The 20309-nt window shown below is 36.9% G+C and overlaps 1 long non-coding RNA gene across 3 annotated transcripts in view; it reads left to right on the top strand.

Moving 5' to 3' along the window:
- Nucleotides 1–498: 498 nt before the first annotated feature.
- The window catches only part of LOC124628422 (uncharacterized), a 71493-nt gene continuing 51682 nt past the window's right edge, over nt 499–20309 (top strand). For 2 of the 3 annotated variants that reach the window (XR_008396836.1, XR_006982943.2), the window contains exons 1-2: nt 499–836; nt 19723–19780. This is a non-coding gene — a long non-coding RNA (uncharacterized LOC124628422). The remainder of the gene's footprint in view (nt 837–19722; nt 19781–20309) is intronic. The other variant, XR_008396837.1, reaches the window with a different exon arrangement.

Below are 20309 nucleotides of genomic sequence, written 5' to 3'. Positions count from 1 at the left end.
AATAAGTTTTTTTATTAAAGTGCTTGTGAAAACAAAAATTCTCTCTCTCTCTCTCTCTCTCTCTCTCTCTGTCTGTCTGTCTGTCTGAGCTGAGTGTTTTACAATGTACTCCAATTAGATTAAACAGGATTTGCTGGAGGATGATCTACAACTGGCCAGTTATGAAAATCAATCACCACAATGAGCTTCCTAATGTTCCTTATATGATCTACTAGGTGAGCCCTCTTCTTGACAAGAGACAGATTCCATGGCAACAGTACAAAGGCAAACAAATGCTGTCGCAAGATGTAACCTAATAATGTATCACTACAAATTTATCATACCAGAAATAATAGCACATTAGTAATATTTTTTGCAGCAGGAGTTTCTGTGGATTTGTCCAGGAAATAATCCTATTATGGTGAGACTTATCGAAACAAAGCAAAACAAAAGCAAAAAAAAAAAACCTTTTTGCTTTTGGTGGTAGAATAAAGGAAACTTTCTGATGGCCTAGACAAGAACAGTGTACGTCTTAAAGGTCTGAGATTTACAGTGGTTTGAAAGGTCACCGTCTGCATCTCACAGGCAGCTGGGACTTGTAAAACGATCCCTCTTATCAAATGTTAATGCTGCCAGACCCACATTGCTTCAGGGACAAGCGGAGAATAGCCTCTGTCTGTGAGGTCTTAAGGTCCCACAGAAACAAGTAATTCAATTTGCATGCAAAAACCAGACGCTAATTGCAACTTGACTCTCAGAAACTCAAATGGAGCTCCTTTGTACTCTCCCCATCGCAAGGGAGAATGTAATATCTCGGTAGGAAGTGTCTTTTAGTGTGACTGTTGACCAACCTAAAGGTAAGAAGCACACACACACACACACACACACACACACACACACACACACACACACAAGTTTGTCTTGCTATCCTTGTGAGGACATTTCATTGATATAGTTATTAATGCAGCTAATTAATGCTATGCATGCACCTAAGCCCACCCAGCCTAACCTTAAGCTGAGCTGAGTAGCTAAAAGGAAACCTTTATATATATATATATATATATATATATATATATATATATATATATATATATATATATATATATATATATATATATATATATATATATATATATATATGTATGTATATATATATATTACAAGGAGAAATATTCCTATCTTTGTGGGAACATTGTGTCCCCATTAAGATATAAAAACCTGACCAAACACACTCACACACACACACACACTTTATATGAATTCCTTTGAGAGATATTTAAATATCTGAAAAATCAGTGCCTAAATTGTTTAAATGGTTATCTTTTGCAATTAAATTACTGTGTATTGAACTACCAAAAAATATAACTCAAATCTAAAAGTAAATTTCTCCGATACAGTTTTGGTTGCTTGGAGGAGAAATATTATTGCTCTGCATAATGACAAGTGAAAATCTGTTAAATCCTCCTTTGCTTGGGCTGATAATTTAGTGCAAGAATTAGTGAAGAGTAGCCCACCAGAAGTCTTCATAGTGCTAATTATCTGCCAAATCAAGCACACAGAAAAAGGGAGTAAAAATAAGCACGAATATAAATTTGATTGTCCTTGAAGTGAGCAATGAGAGCTATTCATTACAAACTGGTATTAATGCAGACAGTTTGCACAAATACTCTCTAAACGCAAAGCCTGCCCCAGTTTATATTTATGCATGACTACAAACATAAAGAATAGTAATTGTATCAGCCTTAATTATACATGGAGAACAGGTTGTCCAAACAAAATTGAGGCATACAATACAGACTGCCAAAGACTGCTGTAAATCCACAGGCATTTCATCCTGCTGTTGCTACTCAATTGCCCTAAATGCAATGCGGTCTTTTTTCCTTCGAACAAGACAACTACGCCAGTTGGAGGACAAAAAGACACCCCAGTACCTGATTTAGTAGGTCACATTGCCCCCTGTTGACCATTAAATGCATGTGTAGGCATTAAAAAAAGTGTCTCTGACTTGAAATGCCTGATTTCAAAAGGCCACACCAGTCGTCAGAAATATGGAGGCACGCCATAATAAGCTGAGTGCATTTGGCCACAAATGGGGCTTGCACAAGACAAACAGTATGAAAATGTTAGGCTGGTTGCCCAATGGCAGATTTAGAAATCGATCCAGCACCTATGGTTGTGTTTTTGAATGTTTTGACAGTTACCTTGCCACTAGATAAGGCTTTCTCCTTTAAATTATTTATCATGGTTTTCACAAAAGAAATGACACGCAAGTTCACGCTGCAAATAGAGAAGTGGGAGTTAAATGGCTACAGAAGACATGTATGGATTTCCTGTCAGGGCCGCTGTGTAACAGCAAGGGCTGAGAGAGCAGATCCTGCCCTGTGCAGTATGTAGATGAGCCATTGGCTATAATTGAAAGCTAGCTAATGCAAGACACTGAAGAGCACTCTGGAAAAGTGATTTTAAACAAGATGGGAATCCAAGGAGACATCCTTGGTGTTCTTTGAATAACCTTTGGTTAGCCACTGATAGACCATGATACCAGAGATGTGAAAGCAAGTGGAGAAGGCAGAATGGAGAGAACTCATCAGGGTGACCCAAGGGGTTTTGGAATTGATGGACCTGACTTTGTTTACAAGTACAACCCCTTTTCTCCAATTGGTACTGTCCGGGAAAATAAATGATCCATGAGTGTAGGTGCAGTGGGTTGTCAGCATTAACTTGGCAGACTTAGGAGATGTTCCAGGTTGTATTCTCAAAGGTCATGCTCTGCTTTCTAGGAGTCTTTCCTGTCTACTTAGCTTTGTGCATGGAATCCTGCATATTGATCTATCCTGGTACAACATGTCCTCCATAGCTTTCTGTCCAATCTCCAGCGTGTTAGTGATGGGAATACACTGAGCAATGATTGGGTGGCAGAGGTAAGGAAAGAGCCTGTAGAGCAAGCTAGAGGGGAAAGGAGACATTATCTGCCTGATGAACATTGCACTGTTTGCAAACTGGACAAGAGAGCCTCCATTTACGTGAGGCTGTTGTCAGCAGCTAAAAGCCAAGAGCTGTGGGCCCACTTTTCTCCCTTGTTAAGCCAAGGCCAAATCACCAGCCCACGCAGTGTGCTTTCTCAACAAAGCAGTGTGCCTCTGCCGCCAATGTGATGGCTTAATGTTCCCTGGAAGACATTACTGCCTCAAAGGGAAGACTAGCCCTTTCTGCTGCACAAACCTGATTTCAGACACTTTTCAGCTCAGCAAATAGAACGCTACAACAGGGAACTCTGTAATTTGACAGACCTCTTCCTCTTTTTTTCACCTCTTCCATCGTCCTTTCTGAAAGCATAACCAGGTTGTTGGAGAGTTATATTTTCTCCTCCCTGTGATAACAGTTAAATGTCTGATTTGTTTTACAAAACCTATCAATAAAGGCACTATTGATTTCGCTGCTTAATTTCGTTCACTGTGTCCTCGGGGGGGGGGGGGGGGGGGGGGGGGGGGTGATGGGCACCATAGATCACTGCAGGTTCTGTTTGGAGATGCAAATAGCCACTGCCTTTGTGTTGAATTAGTGCCCCTGGGCTTCCAATTTGCTGAAGGATTAATGTCGGTCAGAGCTCAAATTAGCAATCAATTGCTTTGCCATCGTGTAGGACATGAAACAGCTGAAGATTTTCTAATAGATGAAACTGGAACTCATTAATTTTCTGCAGTGCCGAGTATCAAGTGCATGAAGTAAAAATAGAGCAAGTAAGCCTAGTGTAAATCCACAGCTACTCAAACTGACAAGTGCATGGTAGGAAGGTCACACTGAACTGACAGAAAAGTGTCATATATGAAAATCAAACAGTGACAGAGAACTCAAACGCCTCCAAAACATGTTAACAGTATAACAATTTAGTACTTAATTGCTTTTAAACAAATCTGTTGTTACAAAAATACTATATAATAATAACCTCAACCTGCTGCACTTCAGTATAAATGTTTAAAATGTGTATTAATATATTCATTATATCGATATTAACATGTATTAATATAGCGTACATATTTAATGTTAATAGTAAACAGATTTTTTAAAGTCTTGTTATTTAACAAAGAAAATCCTTTACTCTTTGATATGGTGAAGTTTACTGTAAGGAGACATGTATTTAACATTTATGGTAAACAGTGCAGGTGTCAGCACTTTGTAACTGTCAGTAGGTCTTCCATCATGATAAACTGTGGGCTGGTGATAGCTCCTATAATGTAAGCAATAACAGGAACTAGACAGTCCACAATATTAAATGTAACTGTAAATGGTTAAAAATAATTATGTTCCAGTCATTAATAAACAAAAAAATGTAATCATTGGCAAGTTGTTGTGGTATAAATGGCATAAAACAGTCAGAATCGCTCTGGGGTGGTAACGGTAGCTCTGCTTCATGTCGGCTGTCCCACTGTTGATTATTTCCCTATAACAACATGCCCATTGTGTTTTATTACTTACATATCTTATATTTTGTGATATATACAGGACAAAAATATGAATATGAATATTTGAATATCTCTTATTACTGATAAACTGTGTTCTCACAACACAATTATTATAAACACACCTGCAGGTTCTTTGCAAAAGGTTCTTAATCCTTAAAAAGATTGTAGTTTGGAGCCATTCAATCCATTAAGGGTATATATACTTTTCTAAGGTTTAGGGTTTTGAATGAATCTTGAAAGAAACTTGAGAATATTGGTGGAAAAAACAACTTGCACCACTTTGTATTTCTGTAGTGTAGAAAGACATTAATCCTCTAACTTTACCTAATGTGCATTTTCAGTACAATGAGTACAGAGTCGGTGGAAAATCTGATTGCAAAATTGTAAACAACATCAGATTAATGAATACATTAGCCAGTGCTTGTATGGGTGAAAATAGTACAAACTTTGTCTCGCTCTGCAACACTGGGAGCCCTTTGTCCTGTTGTCACACCCTCATGTTCAATCACTATCTGCATCACTAGCCACTGCAGAAACAGGTCACCCACTGAAAAATCGCCATGTTATTTATTTGCTAGTAGAAGCTACTGCATATTGAGATGTACATTTTGGTCATGTTCACATTTTCAGCACTCCTGGAGGCTAGGGATGTAATGCAATACCTCTATTTGTATCTGTATCTGTGTACTGCTTCAAATATCTGTATCTGTATTCAGATTTAAACATGAAGTGAGCATGGCCTAAACCAGAACGCTTTGTTTGTTTATCATTTAAATAAACAAATAAAAAGGCATAAATGCCAGCACTGTCAGTAAATTCTGTCTCTGAAAGTTCCTCAACCTCAGCTACATCACTTGAGCTCATAACTCAACTAGATATGTGGGTGGGATTTTTTTTTTTGTACCTGATATTTTCTCATTTCTAAATTTATTTTCTAAGTTTCTCAATTTCGTTGGCTCTATTTTCCCAAAATCTAAAGAAGCAAGTAGCTTAAATCACCATGACCCTGACAAGGATATTACTAATGATGAATGAAGAAATGCTCTAAACGTATCATGTTCAGGTTAACGAAAGAGGTCTTTCTTTGTTCGGCAAGTTTTATATCTGTGTTTGTTCACACCCTCATGAAAGATAAACCTCCCACTCACTTGACTTTTGTTACGATCCCAATGCACAACTCTATTCTCAAACAGATGCCCTGTGAACCTTTCTGCCAAGCTTTCAAAAAAAAATTTAAAAAGAAAAAAAAAAGTAGTGCAGTTTCCCAGAAAAATTTGTGCACCTCCTATTTGTATCTATATTGTATCTGTTAGAAGACATTATCTTTTCATTCTGAATAATGTATTCGTATTCGATTATATCTCTACTGAGGGCAAATCACAACATTATAATGCCCCTTATGTTTGCACGTTCAGTAATAGCAGCTAAGTGTTTTGCTGTTATATCTAAAACACAGCCTGGTGATTCCCTTGTGTTTTTGTTTTCACTTTTGATGTGTGTGAACTCGAGGCGTTGAAGCAGTTAACAGTTAAAAAAGTTAAATGTTCACTGAAGCATTATAACTGGTGCTCATTTAATCCCAACATGTCTTACTGCTGTATATGATCAAATCATGTTTAGTAGCTCGACAGAGTTAAGTGTGGGCAAAGCTGCTTTCTGCATATTGGGTTTTAAATGTGAGGCACTGGAGCACTAACAAGAAATGAAATGTCAAAAGCTCACTGAACCGTTATAACTGGTGCTACTTTAATGCTACTTTTAAATCCAACATGAGAAAGCTGCTTTGCGCACACTTTCTTTGTCTAGCTTTTAAAAATTATTTGTTCATATACAGTATGGCATGTTTATAATAATCTGATGGAACAATACATACAGTTTGTGTTACTGATAGTGAGAAAGTACTGCAGTACATTAAACTTTCAAAGTACTGTTTTTTATTCAGTATTATGTTATAGCATATTATCTGGAAACTTCTATTTATTCACTACAATAAAACTAAGAGAATGAAAAGTATGTAATTACAGGAGTTTGAAATGTAAGTCTGGCTCCTGGAAGTTAAAGGTGTTAAGATATGCTCTCAGAAACATACGCATTTCTTCCAAAGTTAAATTAAAATATCCTGAAAAATGTTAAACATGCTTAAATAAATAAATAAATAAATAAATAAATAAATAATCTGTGTTCTGCTTTGCAATTCTGGTGATAATTTGTTAGTTAATACTTCATTTTCATTATTGCCATGAGAAATTAGCAGTTGCATGCTGTGATGAGACATTGTTAGCACATTTAATAGGAGAATCATTTAATATGAGAAACAATTTCAACAACAAAAACCATAGGAGATAACACATTTAGGTTTAGCTCCTAAAACAAGAGCAAGATATTTATTTATTCTCTTCACCATTTTCCATTGGTGCTCAATGGACCCAAAGTTCCAGTATGAAATGAAATGCAGCTATACAATGCAGTTGTGCTGTGTCACAGCAGAGATTCAGTTCAGCTAGTTGTTGAACTATGTGATGACGAGCACAACGGCAGTGACAGGTGACGCTTTGGAAGCTGATTTGTTTGAGCAGAGTGTGGGTAATGGAGGAAACTGTTTTCACCAAGTGAAAATACGAAAGTCAATGGAAGAAGTTTAAATAAAAATGTCGTCAAAATTTCATTACAACATAAATCCTGGATGCCACTGAAGATTACATTCAGTGACATTTCCTTTAGGAGATGAACAGGTCTGCATAAGAATAAGATGGATTCAATTGATTTAATTAATAGAAATTGTTATTTGTCTCCATCATGTGGTGATTTTTAGAATGGGTTCAGTGTTTAGTGTGTAGTGGGTGTAGCCTTTGTTGAGTTACGGCTTGGTCTAAGTGTGTGTGTGTGTGTGTGTGTGTGTGTGTGTGTGTGTGTAGTAATATAATATAATTTTGAACTTTATAAATTGTATATGGAGGGTGATCTTATTTCACTGAAATAATAAATGACGATACAGCATACAATTTTTTCTGCTTTCGGTTTTTCTGCAATCATTCATTCAGACTGTAGCATAATACCGTATTGTTTATTTCATTCAACATCACCATTGTAAACCTAATTCAATTATGTACCCAATTTTCCTTGACTCCTCCTGCATAATGTTTATATAATTGAATGAATTGATTTTTTTTTTTTCTGAGTGTCAGCATGCGGCTGCAGTGTTTCATGAGTCCGAATGGGGGAGACAAAAGACTTCATAAAAGCAGCGTGACCTAGTTTCTGTTTTCAGTGTCTGGAACATTTTGTTCTCTTCGATACTTCCGACTCATTCAAGAGGACACACAATGAATCCAAGTTCACTGCCAAATCCTGACATAAGTGTGTGAGCGTGTTCAGATTGTAGAATCAACAGAAATCCCTCATGCTTGAACTTTAAAAGGGAAAAAAAACAAGCCATATGCTCATGATAAAGGCACTGGTGTTTCTGTAGGGATTTGTACAGAATCTTTTGTTTTCTTAATGATATGCATAACTATTTTAATCTTAATCTTAACATTTGTATCATAATCAGGTCTAAATCCAAATCTGAACCACAGACTAACACTGAACATTAGTTGTGTGATGATCCATATGACGTTATAGATGTGCAAAGCAGCATGTTTGTGTCTCACAGACTGAATGTGTGGTGTACACAGAACCTTCCCTTTGATTACATTCTGGTGGGTGTGGGCAAGGGGATGTGGGTACAAGTTCATTTCTTATAATGCATACACAGAATAGGAGTGTACTGTTTCATCCTTGTCAAACAGCCAGACTGAGGACATTGTATGTGTGTGCAAGGGTTTGCATGCATGTTTGTGCGTGTGTGTGTGTGGTCTCTTATGGACGCTGATTCCACACAAAAGTTAGATGCAAATCTTGCTGTAAGGTAGCGATATGTGACCGTAACTGCACTTCTGCAGTTACAGAAGTGAAGCGTGTGCCCAAGCCAACTCCTAACCACAAGTAACCAAGTGACAGTTCCAGGAGTCATTCATGCTGATCAGAGAGTTTTCACCCATTTCTCACAGATTCAGTCTTCCAGATTTTGGGAGTGCTTATGTGGCTGTGAATTCCCCCAAACAGACTGAAAGGAAAGTTAGTCTTTTGGTTTAAGTATGCTTGTTTTCTGTATTTGACACTTATCAAATTTGCAATTAAGCACAGACATTCAGGGATAATTGATGGCATGCTCAGTCTAGACTAGGAGGCATGGCATCATCTGCTGATTCCTGTTTCAGTGTTCAAAACAACAGAGCTAGTGTTCGGTACATTTTGTCTCCTCTACACTTGAGAGAGAAGGAAGTAACTCTACACTGGCATCAAAATAAAAACACGTGGCATGTTTGAAACTTGTTTGAAGAGATTTCATTTATGTCTGGTAGGGTTAGAGTGCCAAAACAATTTCTGATATGATAAGGATATGTGTTGTCATGAAAAGTACATAAGTGGGTGTATTCTTATAGTGGGTGTGGGTGGCATAATGCCGCCTCGGTCCTCTGTTTTAACCTGAGCTTGGGTTACACTTTATGCACAGTTTCCGTGTGGGTTTCCTCCCACTGTACAAAAAAGAAAATCCCACACCAGTAGGTGAATTGGTGACTCTAAATTGCACATAGGAGTGAATGAGTGCATGAATGTTGGTCCGCAAGGTGCCCTGTGCTGGAATGGCAGCCCACCCAGGGTGTATTCCTGCTTTATGCAAATCCAGAGCCATCATGACTCTGACCAGGATAAAGCACTTACACTGCAAAAAAAATAAATAAATAAAAAATATTTAAAAAACGGACATCTTAGTGAGTGGAAATACCTGGAATTTAGTCAAATGTATTTTGTATTTCATATTATAAGATCACAAAAAAACCAAATATGAGATCATTAAATCTATTTCAAGCCATCTGTACTCATTTCAAGCTTGAAATAGTCTTGATCTATTAGCAGATAATGTTACTCATTTTAAGCATTCATCTAGAAAGAGCAAAATTATCTGCCAATAGAATAAGAAAACTACAAGCTTGAAATGAGTAATATTGTTTTCTTAAACACATTACACTACCTGTTTACATAACTGCCTCCAGAGCAATATGAAAGCTTGGGTAAAAAGCAACCTTAACCAAGGCCTCTGATATCCAACCGTAGAACAGTTATCCTGGTTATGCTGAATTTTCTGCTGTAATAATGTCTAAAAAAAATTTTAAAAGGGTTTAATGTTCTTATATTTGGTTTATTGTAATCTTATCATTAGAAATGCTAGATAAATTGTACTATATTCAAGATATTTTCACTTGCGAAGATGACTTTTTTTTGCAGTGTACTGAAAAAGAATGAATAATTGTAATCGTCATGAACAGTTGTTAGACTAACCTATATACTATACCATATTCAAACTCTTACAGTATTTATAACCACAGTCTATAAGTTACCATCACAGTCTATAAACATTTCAAAGGTCTGATGTATTATTGTGGTTTATAAGTTGCTATATGGCAGTGCCCATAGGTTTAACAATACATGGGGAGATACAGCAAAAATACAGTAAGCATGTATTTTTAAAAACTGTAAACAGAAGGGCATAGAAAGGTCATATGCTGGGCAGTAACATGTTTATTTCAAAATTCACACAAAAACATCTTCTGCTCTGTACATTTTAGAGGAAGTGGGATCACATGAGTACTATCAGATTTCTAATGTGGGACTCACTGAGGTTAAGAACTGAAGCACTGACAGTTTTTTAAAGTGAATATTTACAGCAAGAGAGATTTCATCTCTACACTCCTATAAAAAGGTTCTACAGTATCTAGCACACTAAAGGTTTTGGGTGTTTCCATAACGATTTCATGGTGAAGTCTACAGCTATGGGTTTCACAAAAGGTTCAACAAAAGTGAAACTCCTGTAGAAACATAGAATCATTAACCTTCCAAAGAACCCCTGAGAAAATGTTTGTATCAGTAAACTTGTCTATGTGGAAAGTCTTTGTCCAACAGGTTCTTCTCATTTATTACACTCTTAGGGAAAATATTTTCTCAACGGCTCTTTGGCTAGTTAATGTGGATCCTGCTCTGTTAGAACAACACTATGCTGTGGGGTTCTACATAGACCTTTTTAATGCCAAACTAAAAACCCTTCCAGATCAAAACCAGTCAAAACACATGACTGTACTTGTGTGTCATGTGTATTTATTATCACATGACACATCAATTGAAAACCATTAAACCACTCATAGTCACTTCACCTATTCATATGGCTCACATGTCTCAAATTCATGCAATTTGTATCTGTCATATACTGAGTGCCTTCATCACATGAAACAGCATAACAAGATCATTGAGAATTAATTCCATTTTGCCTTAAACATAGTTCACAAGCTGTGTGCAATGTGCATCTCTGGGAGAAACTTAAATTTATATTTAAAATGTCACGAATAACACCTTGAATTTATATTGAAGGTCAAGAATAACACCTTGAAGACATTTATGAAAATTCGTCTGAGCATGAGTCCCTTCTAGAAGAGAGAGACATAGCATCAGTTTTGTTTACTCGAACCATGGCTAGTCTGAAGCACGTTCATTCGCACACAGTCTCACATGCTAATGTTCTCAGAAATTTAGGCTTAACCCTGAGCCCAAACAAACATGACCATGACCAGCTTCTGGCACACACAACACCACCTGTTTACATAACTGCCTCCAGAGAAATATGAAAGCTGGGGTGGGCAACCTTAACCAATATAAATTTATATATATATATATATATATATATATATATATATATATATATATATATATATATATATATATATATATATATATATATATATATATAAAAAACACTGTGTAGAACAATTTTTGTTCCTCAGTAGTAAGTGTTATTTTCTAATTGCTTATGCCTCAAAAGTATAAAGTATAGACAATAGCTATTAATCCCCTTAAACTTTGCTTTTGTGACCAGGACATTGATTGCTATTTTGAAATTTACCTATTTTCATTGTGAAAACTGGTAAATTTGTGTCTTTTCATTCACATAATGTCAGGGTGAAAAAACAGGAAAAATTGCGAATATGATGTTTTTTCTAACTTTATATGAACAAAACAACACAAATTTGCCCATTTTCTAAATGAAAATACTGTGGTGCTTGAAAGTTTGGATTCTCTATATATCTGCATAAATATACTCAGCAAAAAAAAAAAAAGAAAGAAACGTCCCTTTTTCAGGAGAGTGTATTTTAAAGATAATTTTGTAAAATCTAAATAAGCTTTACAGATCTATATTGGAAATGGTTTAAACAATGTTTTCCATGCTTGTTCAATGGAAAATAAACAATTATTGCACATGCACCTGTGGAACAGTCCTTAAGACATGAACAGTTTACAGGCGGTAGGCGATTAAGGTCACAGTTATAATAACTTAGGACACTAAGAGACTTTTCTACTGACTCTGAAAAACACCAGAAGAAAAATGCCTAGGGTGCCTGATCACCTGCGTGAACATGCTATAGGCCTGCTGCAGGGAGGCATGAGGACTGCAGATGTGGCCAGAGCAATAAAGTTCAATGTCTGTAATGTAGCACACCTAAGACGGTGATACAGGGAGACAGGAAGGACAACCGATTGTCTTTACAATGGGAAATTACATGTAATCATGTAACCAAGACGTGATCAAGAACTTGCAAATGCCTTGCTGGAAGAGTGGGGTAACATCTCACAGCAAGAACTGACAAATCTGGTGCAGTCCATGAGAATGAGATGCACTGTAGTACTTAAAGCAGCTGATGGACACACCACATACTGACTGTTACTTTTGATATTGACCCCCATTTGTTCAGTGCCTCATTATTCATTTTCTGTTCGTCAAATGTCTGTGAAAATTATTCAGTTCATGTCTCAGTTGTTGCAAGTTTTTATGTTAATACAACTCTTCACACATGTTAAGGAATTTGCTGGAAAGAAAAGCAGTTAAATGTGAGAGGACGTTTCTTTTTTTGCTAAGTGTATGACCTAAAACATCATTTAATTTTCCTAAAAGTAGACAAAGAGAACCAAGACAAAAATAGTATACTTGGTCTTTTTTTTTCTTCTTTTTTTTTGAGGAAAATGATATCTGTGAGTGGAAAAACTATCTGAACCATTGTCTTCAGTAACTGCAACTAAAAATTTCCCGTAGCTGTTGATAAGTCCTGCACATTGCACATTGGCCATTTCTCAGTACAGAACAGCTTCAACTTTTGGATGTTGGTCAGTTCCCTCAATGAACTGCTTGCTTCGGGTCCTTCCACATCATTTCTATTGGATTAAGGTCAGGACCTTGACTTGTTCAGTCCAAAACATTAACTGTATTTTTTTTAGCCATTCTTTGGTTGAACGGCATGTGTGCTTAGGGTCATTGTCTTCCTGCATGACCCACTTTTCTTGTGATTCAGATCATAGACAGATGTCCTGACATTTTCCTTTATAACTTGATGGTATAATTCAGAATTCAATCTTCCATCAATGATGGCAAGCTGTCCTGGCTGAGATGCAGCAAAACCCAAAGGCCCAAACCGTGATACTACCAACAGCATGTTTCACAGATGGAATAAGGTTCTTATGCTGGAATGCAGTGTTTTCCTTTCTCCAAACATAACCAAAAAAAATTCTAGTTTGGTCTCATCCATCCACAAAATATTTTTCCAATAGCCTTCTAGCTTGTCCATGTGATGTTTAGCAAAATACAGAGGGACTAGTACACGTCTTGCTCTTTGAGTGAGCTTTGTTGGTCGATCACTCCTAGAGAGGGTAACAATGGTCTTGAATTTCATCCAATTATACACAGTCTGTCTGACTGTGGATTGATGGAGTCCAAACTCTTTAGAGATGGTTTTGTAAACTTTTCTCATCTGATGAGCATCAAATCTTTTTCTGACGTCCTCAGAAATCTCCTTCATTCATGCCATGATACACTTCCACAAACATGTATTGAAGATCAGACTTTGATAGGTCCCTGTTCTTTAAATAGTACAGGACACTCGCTCACACCTGATTGTCATCCCATTGAGTGAAAACACCTGACTTTGAAAACACACACACTTTTGCCACTCACAGAGATGTAATGTTGGATCATTTTCCTCAATATATAAATGAACAAGTAAATGACTCTCTGTCTACTTTTGATACTTGTGTGGGAAAAAAATTGTGTCCTAGTCACAAAAGCAAAGTTTGAGGGGATTAATAACTGTCTATACTTTTGCAGTACAAGCAATAACACTATTACTATTACTGCCTGGGAACAAAAAAAGAATTGTTACATAGTGTAATTGACTGCATGCTCTGCTGCACAATGGTTAAAGATGGTAAAATTACTCAGCTTATTGTACTGTACAGCTTATTTTCTTCTGAAGTATGTATATATTTATAACACAGCACTGTATAATTGTTGATGTGATGAAGTGTTTTTGTTGTTGTTAGGAGACATTTATTTAACATTTATGGAAGGAGTCTCAAGTGTAACAGTCCAAGTGCTTTACAAAGTTTCCCAACATGAGAAAGTCTTCAAGACTGAAGAGTTTATGTTTTCTGGGTTTTTGGCTTGGAGAGTGAAAGAGAGAAAGAGAGAGATGCTGGTGGTCATTGCTAAAATGTAGGCGATTACAGGAACTAAACTTGTCTCACAGATGTTACAAAACATTAACTTTGAACCATTAAAATGTGCAACGTGTCATTCATTTAAAATAAAATAAAAAATTGCAATATTTGCCAAATCTTTGGTGGTAATGTAAGTGGAATAACACACTACCGACCATGCTGTTAAACAAAAAATAATCCACTTAAGGGTGGTATCAAACCATCCCCAAATCATACAGATACAGGTCAAAGAGCTTCGGTTAATGTTAATATCAAACATCAGAATGGGGCAAACATGACTTCAGCTGGTTTGAGTATTTCAGAAATGGCTTATCTCTTGAGATTTTCATGCACAATAATCATTGTGTCTTTAAAAATTTACACAGAATGGAGCAAAAAACAAAAAATGCAAGTGGGATTCATATACTGATAATGAGTCTTTATTAGTCACATATACATTAGAACACAATGAAATTCTTTGCACATCCCAGCATGTGTGGAAGTTGGGGTTGGAACACAGGGTCAGAGAGGGTTAAGGGCCTTGCTCAAGGGCCCAACAGTGGCAGCTTGGCAGCACTGGTCCCTGAACCCCAGACCTTCCGATCAGTAACCCAGAGCCTTAACCACCAAGCCACCACTCTTTTTTTCCCTTTAAGTAGCTGTTTTGTGGGCGGAAACGCCTTGTTGATGGAAAAGGTGAGAAGAGAATGGTCAGACTGGTTCAGGAAGGCTACAGTTAGACAGTTACAGGAGAGAAACATCTTAAAATGCACCACACATAATACCTTGAGGCAGATGGGCTACAACAGCAGAAGAACACATCAGGTTGCACTCCTGTAAGCCAAGAACAGGAATCTGAGGCTACAGTGTGTATAGGTTAAAGTTAACCTGGACAAATAAAGAAATAAAATGAGCAGTGGATGTTTTTCCAATCTTCAACTGTGCAGTTTTTATTGAAGCACTGACACAATAACATTGATTTAGTCAATGACAGTGATTAGACTGTCATCACATGCAATAAAAGGATTTTTTGCATTATTTTTTTTTTTTTTAAAACAGCTACAGAATGTGAATACACAGAGCATCTGAGCAAAGTTGAGAGAACTGCATCAGACTGAGAACAATCAGTCTCACAGGGAGACTATGAATAGCTACAGCCAGTACAGCTATCAAAGCATTATTAGCTAAGAACTTGCATATCCTTAAGGGACATTCTTCAATAAAACTGGTCACTCTCTTCTCTCTATCTCCCTTTTGCCTCCCAAGAATGTTATGTAACTTTGATCTAAAAGTAATACATGACTAGTCTCATGATGCTTACTGTATTTAGCATTCCACTTTGAACCATTTGTGATGATTACTTTTGTAAGTTAGTTCAATGGCCTTAGAGAACTGAGGGTCACACTTAGATCCAGGTTTGGCTTATGATACTTCCAGCATGCCTGTTCATAAGTAAACACCTGGCCTTAGAGCTTGTTTTCAGCAACTCATTTTCACAGTTTCCACTGTTAGATTTAATGATGGGAACATACTTTGTAACACATGCCAAGACGATACGCTTTCACATCCTATAATTAAGCATCAGAAAATCATGCATGGTAAGCCACATTTATGGTGCACTATAACCTAACAAAACAATTGTCATGTGTTACTCTGTACTGTCGAGACTAGTCAGGACAAACTCAAATAACCTCCAAGCTCTGTGTGCCAATCTGAAATGGAGACAATTGTGTCTGCATGTTTCTGAGGACAGGCGTATGCAGTTGAGATCTTGATAGAGAACAGGCTTGTTATGTAGAGAACAGCATGACCTCAAAACACAAGGTCACAAGAGTAGAAAAGAAATGTGCACTTTGCAAGATCTCTCCTATATAGTGTGTGTGTGTGTGTGTGTGTGTGTGTGTGTGTGTGTGTGTGTGTGTGTTTGTACCTTGCCAAGGCTTCATGGTACATTTGCAGATTGAGATATGTGAGGCTTTTAAACGTGTTATGAAGGACAACATCAATATTTTTGTCATGCTACGTTTGCATTTAGCACAGTCTTGCATGGGCAGACTTGTTGAGGTGACAGTTAATAAGGAGTGTGTGCATGCAAGAGAACACATTCGGAATATGAAAAAATTCCAGCATAAATGGTCATGTATGCTTATCCACACGGGTGTAAAAAGGAACACACAAATTATACTTAATTGGTCAATTATGCTAAAGGGAAAGTGTAAGGATTGTGTCAAAATCAAAAATTTTATTCTTCCATAGCTACCAAGACAAAACTGTACAGTTGCAATCAAAATTATTCAACACCCATTGCAAATCAGGTTTATTGTAAAAATTTACAGACTTTCAGCTGTTTGCAATGAACAAATCAAAAAAAAAAAAAAAAAAAAAAAAAAAAAGAATGCTTCAAGTAGTTTCCCCAAATTCAACTGAAAATGCAACTTATAATGACTTCTCCAGTCTCAAAATTACCCAACCCCTTCATGGCAAGCATCTGTAGTACTTACTAGAGCACCATTTTGCTGTTATGACCTGCTGCAAATGAGATGCATAGCCAGACACCAGCTTCTGGCAGCATTCCTGAATCTTAGCCCATATTCTTGGGTTTGCGTGCTTCAAATCCCACCAGAGATTTTCTATGGGTTTGAGTCAGGTGACTGTAATGGCTCTGTAGAATCTTCCAGGACTTTTTCTGCAACCAAGTCTTGGTGGAATTTGAGTTATGCTTGGGATCATTGTCCTGTTGGAAGGTCCAATGATGCCCAAGCTTCAGCTTCCTCAAAGAAATCCTAGGATTACTTCAATGAATGCTAACAAGTATCGTCAATGATATATAACGGTTGCTGAATTCTACTGCAGTTAGAAGTCAGCACTAGAAGTCTTGCAAATTTGTAGTTATTTTCATGATTTAAATTGTAAGTTATAAGGGTTAAGGTAAGGTTTATAATGGATGCTTTATTCATATGAAAACAAACAAAATCACACCAAGTCTGCCTGCTTCTTTGAATTTTAATTAATCTTCATTTTATTAAAGTACCCTTAATTTCAAAATGCAGTCCTTGCACAATAATAATTTTTTATGATAACCATACAAATTGGAACAGAAGTTGATTATTTTCCTATAACTGCAGTTACAGGGCAGTTGGTAGCTCAGTGGTTAAAATGGTGGACTTCCGATCAGAAGTCAAATATTCAAATCCGAGCACTGACAAGCTGTCACTGCTGGGCCCTAGAACAAGGCCTTTAATCCTCAACTGCTCAGTGTAAATGAAATAAATGTAATTCGCTCTGGATTAGGGTATCTGCCAAATGCCATAAATGCAGACAGCACACCCAAAAACATTTTGTTCCTTAGTTATTAACTATATTTTAAACATCCAATCAAATCTGTACAAATTTGTATGGATGCCAGATTAGAACATGATGGGGAATGCTGTTATATGAAAATAATCAACAAGTTTGCTTTGTTCTTCTTATACCACAACAATTTCCCAACAATTACTAATTTTCTTTATTGAAGAACAATCACTTATAAAAAAAAAATAATAAACGGTTATCCCCTCAATAGCCTCTTCTATCTCTTCTAGCCTCTCTTCACTTCTATCTGTCTACTGAAGCAGAAAATGCTCCTTGTCACATTACCTAGAAACAAGAAGTGATCTGTCCTGGAAAATGTACTGACTGTTACAAATCTAATATAGAAACAAGAATGCATTAGAACGAGTGCATCAATATAAACCTGTAATTTGCATTACAGGCTGTGCTAGTATAGAAAATGAATCAACACCTTCTGAGTAATCAGTCAGAATTTGACAGCAATATTGTATAAATAAAAATATATTGGATTATTAGCAGAACAAAAATATATTTGAGACATTTCTAGTACAAAAGGTCTACATGGAAATGTCAGGAAATAATCTTAAAAGAGTTTATTTTCTATTATACTATAAATAACTAAAATAAGCACGGTGGCTTAGTTCATATCCCAATTCCACCCAGTCTGTGCGGGGTGTTTGCATGTTCTCCACATGTTTCCTCCAGGTACTCTGGTTTCCTCCCCCAGTCCAAAGACATGCATTGTAGGCTGCTCGTCATTTCCAAATTGTCCGTAGTGTGTGAGTATGTGTGTGTGCAATTGTGTCCTGTGATGGGTTGTCCCCTCATCCAGGGTGTCCTCCAGTGTCCCCACAACCCTGTGTTGGATAAGCGGTACAGAAAATGGATGGATAGATAACCCTAAAATCATATAAACTATTTAATTAGTCATTTTAATGAGCCATTTATAAGATAAGACTAGATACAAGCAAATATAATAGATAAAACATATACTGTCGATTATTACTAAACATATAACTGTACTGCGGGTGGATGTGGCTCAGGTGGTAGAGCGGGTTGTCCACTAATCGTAGGGTTGGCGATTCGATTCCCGGCCCACATGAACCCCAAGTTGCTCCCAATGGCAGGCTAGTGCCTTGCATGGCAGCTCTGATGTCAGTGGTGTGTGTGCGTGTGTGTGTGTGTGTGTGTGTGTGTGTGTGTGTGTGTGTGTGTGTGTGTGTGTGTGTGTGTGTGTGTGAATTAGTGAATGAGAAACAGTGTAAAGTGCTTTGTAGAACTGCTAAGGTTAAAAAAAAAAAAGCACTATATAAGTGCAGACCATTTACCATAAAACACAGACACTCACACACACACACACACACACACACACACACACACACACACACACACACACACACAAAATGAAATGGCAATTCACTGTGAGAAAGAAAAAGTTAGATGAAAAAAATGTCCAGTGAAAGAAAAAGTCAGATGCTGGAAGGAGTCTATGAGTCTACACGTCAAGATAGTAGCTGATAGATGTTGCAATCCCCGACAATAAAACTTAAGTATAGTAACAAAGTGCAGCTGTGGTAATTTCCATTTGAATGGAAAAGTAACGTATGGAAAGGTTATGTTTGGAAAAATTCTATATGGAAAAGTTCTTGACTCATAATGAGTATATAAAGGTATAATAAAGTATCATAAAAATATTTGAGTAAAATAGTGTGAAATTGATGAGATACGTTATTGTCTTGAGTCTTGTTTGTCTTCAAAATGGGGCTCTTTCTTAAACCTTGGGGTTCTAAGCAACATCCTATACAGTATTTCAATTTTAAAATCCTGATATTCTCCATTCATACAAGGCCCGATGAGAGCTCTATGTGACTTCTTATATAGCTTATAACTAGGCAGCTCTGGTTGTTAGTAATGAAGTTAGATTTGAATGATCACTACAATGTAAGCTCTATGGAGGCACAGATCATTCATAAGTAATATGGAAAAAGTCACTACTTTTTGTTTTTCCCAAAAGCAGCTAGACATCTCCTCTTCCTTACCACTTTTCCATAATAATAGGTGCAAGGAAAGTTTGAATTACGTTCCATGTGGGTTTGTTTTGTCCTCCACCTATAAATTTGAGTGAACATGTCACAGGTTTTCTTTTAAAATGCACTGAACATGATGCTGCATTTATTAATATAAATTTGTTTGCCTGAAGTACATACATCTTTTAACTCCTTCTGTTCGTAATGTATGACTCACAAAACCAATATGCTAGTGGTACCTGTAAATAACCTGTCAGAATCTAGATACCTGATTTCTGGGTTCTTTTGGGTTTTTTTGTTTTGTTTAGGTTTTTTGCAACTGTTCCTGCGTCTATATTGCAGCTTGACACTTAGCCAGCCAGAAGAGTAAGTAAAAGTTCAACTGTCTTATTATCATGTCTGTGGCACAGCTGTATGCTTCACTCACTATACCACAAATAGAGATAATAATCTTTTCAAAAGGGATGGCACGCAACCTCTCCAGGCTGCGTGCCAGGACTAATGTAATAAATGTAGAGCAAAAACAGGTTACGTACAGCATGTTCCTTAGTGAGTCACCGAAATTCAAAATACTCAAAATATGTAGACACAGACAAACACACCTAGGTGTTATATGTAAATTGGAAACAGCCTGAAGTAATATGTAGCTTAACACTAGGTAAAAGTTATGTGGTTAATAATTTTTGAAGGGAATGCACAAGCTAATCAATTGCTTTCAACAAAACAAAGCTCATATGGGTCCATTCCTCTCAATAATACACAAACTACAACATATGCACCATTCTCATATATTCATTACTGAGCTATCAGTCAAGCAGTGTACAGTGCAAAATGTACAAGATTAAAGCTCCTGCATGGGAATGTGCGATGCATGCATGCATTGGGGTCACATGAG

Source organism: Ictalurus punctatus, chromosome 8 (genome assembly GCF_001660625.3).
Source record: "Ictalurus punctatus breed USDA103 chromosome 8, Coco_2.0, whole genome shotgun sequence".
Lineage (NCBI taxonomy): Eukaryota > Metazoa > Chordata > Actinopteri > Siluriformes > Ictaluridae > Ictalurus > Ictalurus punctatus.
Note: the sequence above shows the minus strand (reverse complement) of the source record. Positions and strands in the feature narration are given on the sequence as shown.